This window comes from Rhipicephalus sanguineus, chromosome 1 (assembly GCF_013339695.2).
Source record: "Rhipicephalus sanguineus isolate Rsan-2018 chromosome 1, BIME_Rsan_1.4, whole genome shotgun sequence".
Taxonomy (NCBI): Eukaryota; Metazoa; Arthropoda; class Arachnida; order Ixodida; family Ixodidae; genus Rhipicephalus; species Rhipicephalus sanguineus.
This window is the reverse complement of record NC_051176.1, coordinates 247305448-247314919: the sequence shown is the minus strand read 5'-3', so window position 1 is coordinate 247314919 and position 9472 is coordinate 247305448.

Genomic DNA, 9472 nt, shown 5'->3' with positions numbered 1-9472 from the left:
CGCATTAGAAAATGACGTGAAAGGTTCGACTGAGTAAAGGTATGGTGCAGAATGGCCGCCCCCCTTTAGATCAGTGGCGTAGCCAGGGGGTGGCACACCAGGCCCGTGCCCCCCCTCCCCCTCCCCAGAGCACAAATGACACTCGACCACACTTATCTGGCCAGACCCCATCTCGGATCATGGAGGTGCCCTTGTGGAACGTCAATGCCCATGACGTGTGACTTCGGTTCTTCATCCAATGCGGAGTGCGCAATGCCGCAACATAAAAGTCCGCAGGCAAGCAAAATAGGAAAAAAACAATGGTGCTCGGTACGTCAACGTGACGTACACGTACAAAGCTATGACCCACCTGTTGATCCCCTCTAGAGATAAGCTCGCGACCACGATGTAGGTGAAATATTTCCTCCCGGAGGCTCGCAGCCCCCCTATTGGCCGCGAGATCGAGCGGAGTCGCCGCCTGGCGGCTACTGGCTGAAGCGCGCCTAGTGTGGATTGCTCCATGCGTCGTCTGCTAGCCGCGTTGTGTTTGCATGTGCGCGTACGCCATGCAGGGCCTCAAAAGGCCGTTTCTTCCGTTGCGTTGGTGCAACTTTAACTGCTCGTACGTATGCCTAACACGATGTAAAGAAGCATTTGGCCTTGATCGGCTGCATATGTACTGTAATAAGATCAGTGAGTGCATTTGTCGAGAGTGCTGTGTGTGGTCGTCGTACCGTCCGTTCACGAGAGTCATATCAGCGTAGGTGCCGCTCTGTGGTTCAAGCGCATTGCAAAGTGCACTTGGCGTTGTCCTAAAGATGAGAAGTATTAAATCTCATGTGAATATAGCCTTTTAGCGGCTCGGTGGTTAAAAAAAAGGCTCTCATGCACTTGCGCGTTGTGGTTAGGTGTATAACTTCGGGACTGTCGTTTATAGGTTACGCGACGAGCTTTAGTTGTGTACGGTCCTGGTCCCACTGCAGAAAAATATTTCTGTCAAGCACGTCTGACACTTCGGTACTTAAATTGTCCCCTAAACAGAACAGAAAATGGAATGACACGGAAATCGCAAAACTGAGTTGCCTTGCGCTCTTATAACTTGTGGCGAAATGTATACAAAGACACCCGTGTACTTGCGAGGATAGCTTATGCCTGTCAAATTTGCGCTTTGGCAAGTTCAATGTCGGAAGTGCGTCAGGCCTCAATCTCTTCCGCGAAAACCCTTTAAAAAAAAAGAGACCGAGCGAGAAAAATATATTGACACGTGCATTAGAGCACTGCACGGGCTCGGGCCTACCCGAAAACCCGGACCCGGCCCGGCCCGTGGGCCGGGCCGGGCCGGGTAAAGTAGCTTTCACGGCGGGCCCGGGCCGGGCTCGGGCCTGAAGCTCCGGGCTTAGGGCCGGGCCCGGGTTTGAGGTGGCGGGCTCGGGTCGGGCCGGGCTTGGACTTTGCTCCGTTCTTAAAAGGTCACTAAAGTGAAACACTGAATCGGTTTAGACCGATAAAGTGTGCTCTGAGAACCCGAACGTCATTAATTTCACCGTCAATGCCTTTACTAATAAAGGAGAAAATCAAGGTCAAAGTTCCACTTTAAAATTTCACGCTGAAAAATCCGCACGTGACGTCATGGATTTTAAAGTGTATTCGTCGTATTTTGGGGACCCTGGCTCAACGAAATTTCCAAAAACTTGGTATATCAATTCTGTTAAGGCCCCTCAGAGGTCAATGTACTTCATTTTTACCCACTATAAGCTACGTAGGGCCCAGTAGATGCCGTCAGAATCTATGACGTCGCGGAGTTTGGTGCGTGAATTTCAAGTTGGCGTCGTTACTTGCATTTTCCTGCGAGTTTTCTCTCTTACCAAGAGTCTTGTCGCGGCGAGCGTGGTGCTTTTGGATTGGTAAAAGAGTAATTTACTGACAATAGAAAAATTGTTTTGTGCATACATATAAGGCCCACATTTTATCTCGAAAAAACGCTTTTTCTATGTGGGGTAAGCTCTTTGGAGAAGTTTTATGAGGGATAAGAACTGAACTGGTTTTTCTTCTTCCATATGAGCTACTTGATTTATCTGAAACGGGCGAGCTAAAGGTAAATAGACCAGTCGCTTATATGTAACATCTCGCTATTCCGTGCTTTATTTGCTTTCGTTATTATTTTATTTCCCAAATGTTACTCTGTAATCGCAGTAATAAATGTAATGTAATAAAATTATACTTATGAGATGTCATCGCAAGAGCGATCACAGAGCTACAAAGCGGGGAAACGTTCTTGAAAGTTAGAGCCCCCCTCTAAAACGAAAGGACTGCACGGAGTCTCTCTCCGTGCACATAGAATCCCTCTGCACATAGAATCCCTCTAAAGACACATTCTTTTTCTGTGACTCTGTGACGGCTCCCAGTGGTCATGTGGCGCGAGATGTACATGCACAACCTGCCTTTTGTGGCCACATTGTTAATGTCTGAGCTTTCGTCTTGTTCCGCCATATCAGGGGTCTCAAACTCACCTCAGCTAACGGGCCGCATTCACGAAAATTTACTCCCGCAAGGGCTAGGGCAATGACGAAGGTAGGAGCGTGGGAGAGGGAACAGGTTTTAAAGCTACCGTCATTTCACAGTAGACCTTTCCCATATCTCATATACGGGATCATTTCTGAAGGGGATTTTGCGGCAGGAGTGCCACAACATATCGATGCCCATTGCGGAACGGAGCAACTTGGAGCGTGCCAGACTCTATCGAAGAGGGGGAAACCGAGGGACATCGAGGGCACGTGCACATGGCCGGCGCAGCAGTTCGGCTTTAGTATTGCCATTAAACGGATGTCTCTCTTTCACGTCTGGGGAAACAGTCATTTCGTATCAACCATAATGACTAAAATCTCGACGCCGATCCTGAAATCTAGCTCTTGTTTCTCGGTTATGTATCAACACACGGTGACCGCAGGGGGCGCCTTACGAAAAATATCCTTTCGATCTGTGATGCCTGTGTATCTCAAGAACATACTTTTAAAGAAAAAAAAATGGGATCAAGGCAGTCATGTGGGGGCGGCGGGCCGCTAGCGAGAGGTCCGCGAGCCGCGTGTTTGAGGCCCTATATAGTGCGCGAGAGCTACATGATACTGCCGCAACAGCGTTGAAATGTGCAGGAACAGAAAAGGTCCAATAAACAAGGCGTGGGGTGAAGTATATTCGCTTGACAAAATATCTGGTTTGAAAAAGGACAATGACAGATTTCGTGCCGGGTGATGTCCCTTTACCTCGAACCATATGCATCTAATGAGTTAGCTTCGAGAAGCTTAGTCTCGCCTTTATTACCAAACTCGAACGGACCCCGAAAATATATCGAAATCGCTTCGTCCACTTCCTGCCAGTCCTAACCGCGTAGTCCAATGGCCACCTTCTACCGGTACAACATCGCTGGGAAGGCATAAGCCATTATAATATGAAAAAAAAAAAAAAAAACGACCACGGTGCAAACCGTGCATAACATACACTGCTGAAAATTTCAAGAAGAAGCCCTCAAAGAGGAGGTTTATAGATGAGAAATAGTTTTTTTTTCTTCCTTTCGGCTGCTTATACGCATACACGTGGTGCACGCGGTTCCATACCTCTACCTAGGTTAGTGTATTTGCAACAACGGTCACAAATTTGTTTTTCCCCCCTCTGTTTCTCTTGCTGTGGCAAGGTGCTACAATGGTGAAAACAGGTGGTACATATCGAGAAGGGTGCACGATTGGCTTTGTGGTTACAGCATGCTGTAAATTTCAATAGGCTATAGAGTGCAATAAAAACAAAGTGAAGTGAGCGTTTTGTTCTCCGCCAAGCTAATCTAGAACACATGCTCTGGCGGTGCTCCGTGTTACGTGGCGGCGAAGTCATCACGCGGTCCAAATGGGAGGCTTCTATTACCAGCTCCGCGCTAGAACAGCTATATGGGCAGTCCAACGGGCCTGCGACGCAGCAGAGAGACTTGGTCTTTCTGTTCCGACGTCGAAGCGGCCCGCAACGTGCTAGAGCGCGTTCCGATGGACCATAATAAAGTTTATCCATCCATCAATCCATGGATGGATGGATGGATGCTATGAGCGTCCCCTTTATAACGGGGCGGTGACAAGTGTGCCACCAGGCTCGAAAAAAAAAAAAGAAAACCTTTACTCTCTTTTTCCTTTTTTTTAGCGTTGGCCTAGTGTCTTTACTTCAATTAAAACTATTTTACTCCAGAAGACAAAAAAAAAACCTTAAGTTTTCAGCTTCGTTCTGTGCCCTTTACGGCAGAATGTCCTTATTTTTTTTTCCCCATTATTTATTTTTGTCCTTTCTCTCTAGTTTTCTGCCACCAATACTCTAACCGTCTCTTACTTATTTCAATCGCGGGTGTGTTCAGCTTTCCATTGTCTCTAAAACCCAAGGCGTCATGTAGGCTCGTGCCCTATCGAAAGTGAACTCGTGCTGCAAATCACTTTCTTTGCTACAATGTCTGCTACAAAACGCCCTTCATGATCCCCAGTGTATTTGCAGAAAAAATGGGTACGGTATACAACTGCCTAACAAACAATCATTGTATCCAATATGTCCCCTCAACTGTTTGCACCGTGAGCCCCCTTTTACCAGAAATTATCGTATGGTAAAGTATAATTGTTAGCGAAACACACGCCAACAAAGCGTAGATATTTGCCACTTAAAACACCTTGCTGTCGATTCCATGTTCGGGTAACACCACCTAGATTACTGGGTCGGGCCTCAGTCGGGCCTGATCTGTGGTCGGGCCGGGCCGGGCCGGGTAGGCGAAATTTTTTCTCGGGTTCGGGCCGGGCCCGGGTATCATTTTGAGTCACCGGGCCGGGTTCGGGCGGGTAAATTTGAACAAGTTCCGGGCCCGGGCCGGGCCCGGGCCGAGAATTACGGCCCGTGCAGTGCTCTAACGTGCATACAGTGGGTCTTTGTCTGTTGTGCGAGGCAGTTTTGCTATTTGTGCGTGGCGGAGTTTTTTGGCGGCTAGTAGAAGAGGACAACGACGTTCAGCTCGATTGTAAATGTCGTGCTGAAAGCCGGGCTGTTATTGACTTTCGTTTTTATTACCGTGACAAACTGGTGGAGGTGCGGGGTACGACCCTTTTGCGCTATTTCAACCTCAAGACGAGTTCCTACCACCATTTCCACGATCCCGGGGAAAACCGGCCACTTCGGCACAGCCGTCGCTTGCTAGGACTACCTCCCGAGTTCGGCCCATTGAGCTCAGCAAGAATGTTCGCCACAACGGCAAGTCAGACGCAAGAGAGCGACGTAGACCGCCTCACTGCCATCGCGAGTGTGGTCTATCCAGCACGTGTCCCAAAGTCCTTTCACGGCGATGTGTTCGAGGACGTGGACGATTGGCTAGACCACTTCGACCGAGTCGCAGCGGCCAACGAGTGGGACGAAAGGAGGAAACTGCGCTATGTCTACTTCGCCCTCGAAGACTACGCTCGTACGTGGTACGAGAATCATGAGAGTTCTCTGAACACCTGGCAAGAATTCGAACGACAGCTGCGTGACGCATTCAGGAATCCTGAAAGAAAAGCGAAAGCCGAGCAGGCCCTGGAGAGCCGAATTCAGAAGCCCAACGAAAGCGTCGCTATGTTCGTTGAGGACATGTCACGCTTGTTCAAACGTGCTGACCCAGAAATGGCCGAGGCAAAGAAAGTCCGTTTCCTAATGCGCGGGGTGAAGGAGCAACTTTTTGCTGGACTCATGCGCAAGCCCCCATCTACCGTCGCTGAGTTCATCACCGAAGCGATGACAATGGAACGGGCGCTTCAGCAACGCTTTCTTCAGTACGAGCGCCAAAGTACTGTCACCGCCGTGTCATCCTTCACGGGTGGACACGACGTAGCAGCGCTCCGGGAGCTTGTGCGGAGCATTGTCCGCGAGGAGCTTGAGAAAGCTCGCCACCCTACTCATCAGCCGACCGCGAATGTTCTTGGGGACATGATTCGTGACGAGATCAGGAACGTGACCCAGCCATTAGTGACAATGCCCGCGGGAGCCCCAGCTCTGACTTATGCCGAAGCGCTACGGACCCCTCAACCATCTATGGGACGTCGCCCACCCTCCGCTCTTCCTGTACTGCCACGACAATTACCTGCTGCGGCTGCAAATGCCTATGACTTCGAAGTCCCGCGCGAAGTCACCCGGAAGTCAAACGTGTGGCGCACATCCGATAATAGGCCGCTTTGTTACCACTGCGGTGAAGCGGACCACCTCTACCGCCAGTGCCATTATCGCAGAATGGGCCTTCAGGGATTCCACCCCAACGCACGTCGACCAAGCAATGGTGAGCGCCCACGCGAGATTGAGCAGTACCTGGCAGCTCAGCAGTCATACCCTCCTGCGCCAAGGCACCAGTCCCGTTCACCGTCCCCTCGGCGCTTCACCTCACCCAGTCGTTACTCCACGTTCTCTAATGTTCGCCAAAGGTCCCCAAGTCCTCGCCCACGTCAGGAAAACTGAGGACAGCGACCTCTGGGGGTAGGGCCGCTGTTGACCGACCTGACAAACATCCTCCGACGCGACCCAGTAACGACGACGACGCCGATTTATCCGCTACGCCATCTTCTGATAACGACGCACGACTTTCCGCTGATATTGCTGTAATTATCGACAATCTCCAAGTAACCGCTCTCGTGGATACCGGCGCCGACTACTCGGTTATGAGTGGTGAACTCGTGGCTGCTCTTCGAAAGGTGACGACACCATGGAATGGTCCCCAGCTGCGTACGGCGGGTAGTCACCTGGTGACACCGGTTGGTAGATGCACTGCCAGAGTGCATATAGGTGACTCAACCTTCACCGGCACTTTTGTCGTACTACAGGAATGCTCGAGGCAGGTCATATTAGGAATGGACTTTCTGAGAGAATATGGGGCTGTCATAAACCTTCGAGAGCTGCTGGTGACATTTTCACGCGACACGAACTCACACGAAAGCGAATCCCGCACTGTCGCGTTGCGTGTATGCGACGATTCCGTGACGGTGCCGCCCCGTTCCAGTGTGCTGGTTACTGTGGTGAGCGACAGCGACCGAATGGCCCTCGGAATTGTAGAAGGCGATGTATCTGTCCTCCTGTCTCGTCAAGTATGCGTCGCCCGCGGCCTCATGGAACTGACGCAAGAGCCCGCTAAGGTTCTACTGACGAATTTCAGTCAGGAGTACCAGCACTTCATAAAGCAGAGCGTTGTCGCCTACTTTGAGGACATCAGCGACTTCAGAACCAGTCCATTATTTGCAGAACTATCCTCCGGTCCTCACGACGACAAGCAGTATACAGTCCGGTTAGATGTGAGCTCCAAGCTGTCGGCTCCGCAGCAAGATAGTCTTCGCTCTCTTTTGCTTTCATTCAGCGACTGCTTCGCCACTACGTCGAAAATCAAGCAGACATCCGTTACCAAGCACAGAATCTTAACCGAACCCACCGAAAGACCCATCCGACAGCACGCCTACCGTGTCTCCCGACGAGAACAAGACGCCATTCGCGAACAAGTTCAACAAATGCTTGCAGACGACATCATCCAGCCGTCTACAAGCCCATGGGCGTCACCAGTTGTGCTAGTTAAAAAGAAAGACGGCACACTGCGTTTCTGCGTAGATTACCGCAAATTGAACAACGTTACAAAGAAAGATGTCTATCCGCTTCCTCGCATCGACGACTCGCTCGACCGCCTTCGAAACGCCAGATACTTTTCATCCATGGACCTGCGCAGTGGTTATTGGCAAATCGAAGTCGATGACCGTGACCGGGAAAAAACTGCGTTTATTAACCCTGATGGGCTTTTTGAATTTAAGGTGCTTCCTTTCGGACTATGCTCTGCTCCTGCAACTTTTCAAAGAATGATGGATACAGTCTTATCCGGTCTTAAGTGGCAATCATGTCTTGTTTATTTAGACGACGTCGTCGTTTTTTCGGAGACCTTCGAGCAGTACCTTCAGCGTCTTCGTACAGTACTTAATGCGCTTCGAACGGCTGGTCTATCACTGAAGCCCGAAAAATGCCACTTCGGATACGAAGAGCTCAAATTTCTCGGGCATGTCGTAAGCCGCGATGGAATTCTGCCGGATCCCGAAAAAACGAAAGCCGTTTCTGCCTTCCCAGCTCCTACGAACAAAGGCGAGGTCCGTCGCTTTTTGGGACTTTGCGCCTACTACCGTCGCTTTGTACCAAACTTTTCTAAAATAGCCAAACCCTTGCACTATCTTACAAGGGACACCGTCCCTTTTGTTTGGGGCCGAGAGCAACATCATGCTTTTTGCGAGCTGCAGCGACGCCTTCAAGCTCCACCGATCCTGGGTCACTTTGACGAAGATGCCGACACTGAAATCCACACGGATGCCAGCAATGTTGGCCTCGGGGCCGTCCTTGTGCAGTGGCAAGAAGGCAGCGAACGGGTGATCGCCTACGCTAGTCGTACCTTGTCATCGGCTTAATCCAACTACTCCACTACAGAGAAAGAGTGCCTAGCTGTTGTGTGGGCTATAACCAAGTTCCGACCCTACCTGTACGGACGACCTTTCAAAGTAGTCACCGACCACCACTCTTTGTGTTGGCTTGCAGGCCTCAAAGATCCCTCAGGCCGCCTCGCCCGATGGAGTCTGCGTCTTCAAGAGTTTGACGTTACGGTAGTCTACAAGTCAGGGCGCAAGCACACCGATGCTGACTGTCTGTCACGCGCCCCAGTCGAAAAGACTACACCTGACCTAACGGACGACGACAATTTCCTCTGTGCCGTCACAGCGTCAGACTTGGCTCAGCGACAGCGTGACGACATGGAGCTTCGTCCACTCATTGACTTTCTTGAGGGACAGCTTACCAATCCACCGCGGACGTTCAGACGCACGATTTCGACATTCTTTCTCCGCAACAACGTCTTATACAAGCACTGCTTTGACCCTAGCGCTCAAACCGATCTCCTGGTGGTACCATCCACGATGCGAGAAGAGATCCTCAGTGCGTGTCACGACGAACCAACTTCTGGACATCTCGGGTTCACGCGTACTCTCGCGCGTATGCGCCACAAATACTACTGGCCTAAACTTTCCCGCACTGTCAAGCACTACGTTAAAACCTGCCGAGACTGCCAGCGGCGCAAGACTCCGTCCATGAAACCTGCTGGTCTTTTACAACCCGTTGAACCCCCACGAGCGCCTTTTCAGCAAGTTGGCATGGACTTACTTGGTCCATTTCCCAAATCTTCAACTGGTAACCGCTGGATAGTAGTTGCAACGGATTATTTAACACGTTACTGCGAAACGCGACCTCTTCCAAGAGCCACCGCTAGTGATGTCGCCGACTTCTTCATTCATGCTGTCGTCCTTCGTCATGGCGCACCAGCAGTGGTCATTACCGACAGAGGCACCGCCTTCACCGCCCAACTTCTGGAAGAAGTGCTGATACTTAGCGGCACCGTTCACCGCCGGACGACAGCATACCATCCGCAAGCCAACGGCCTCACCGAACG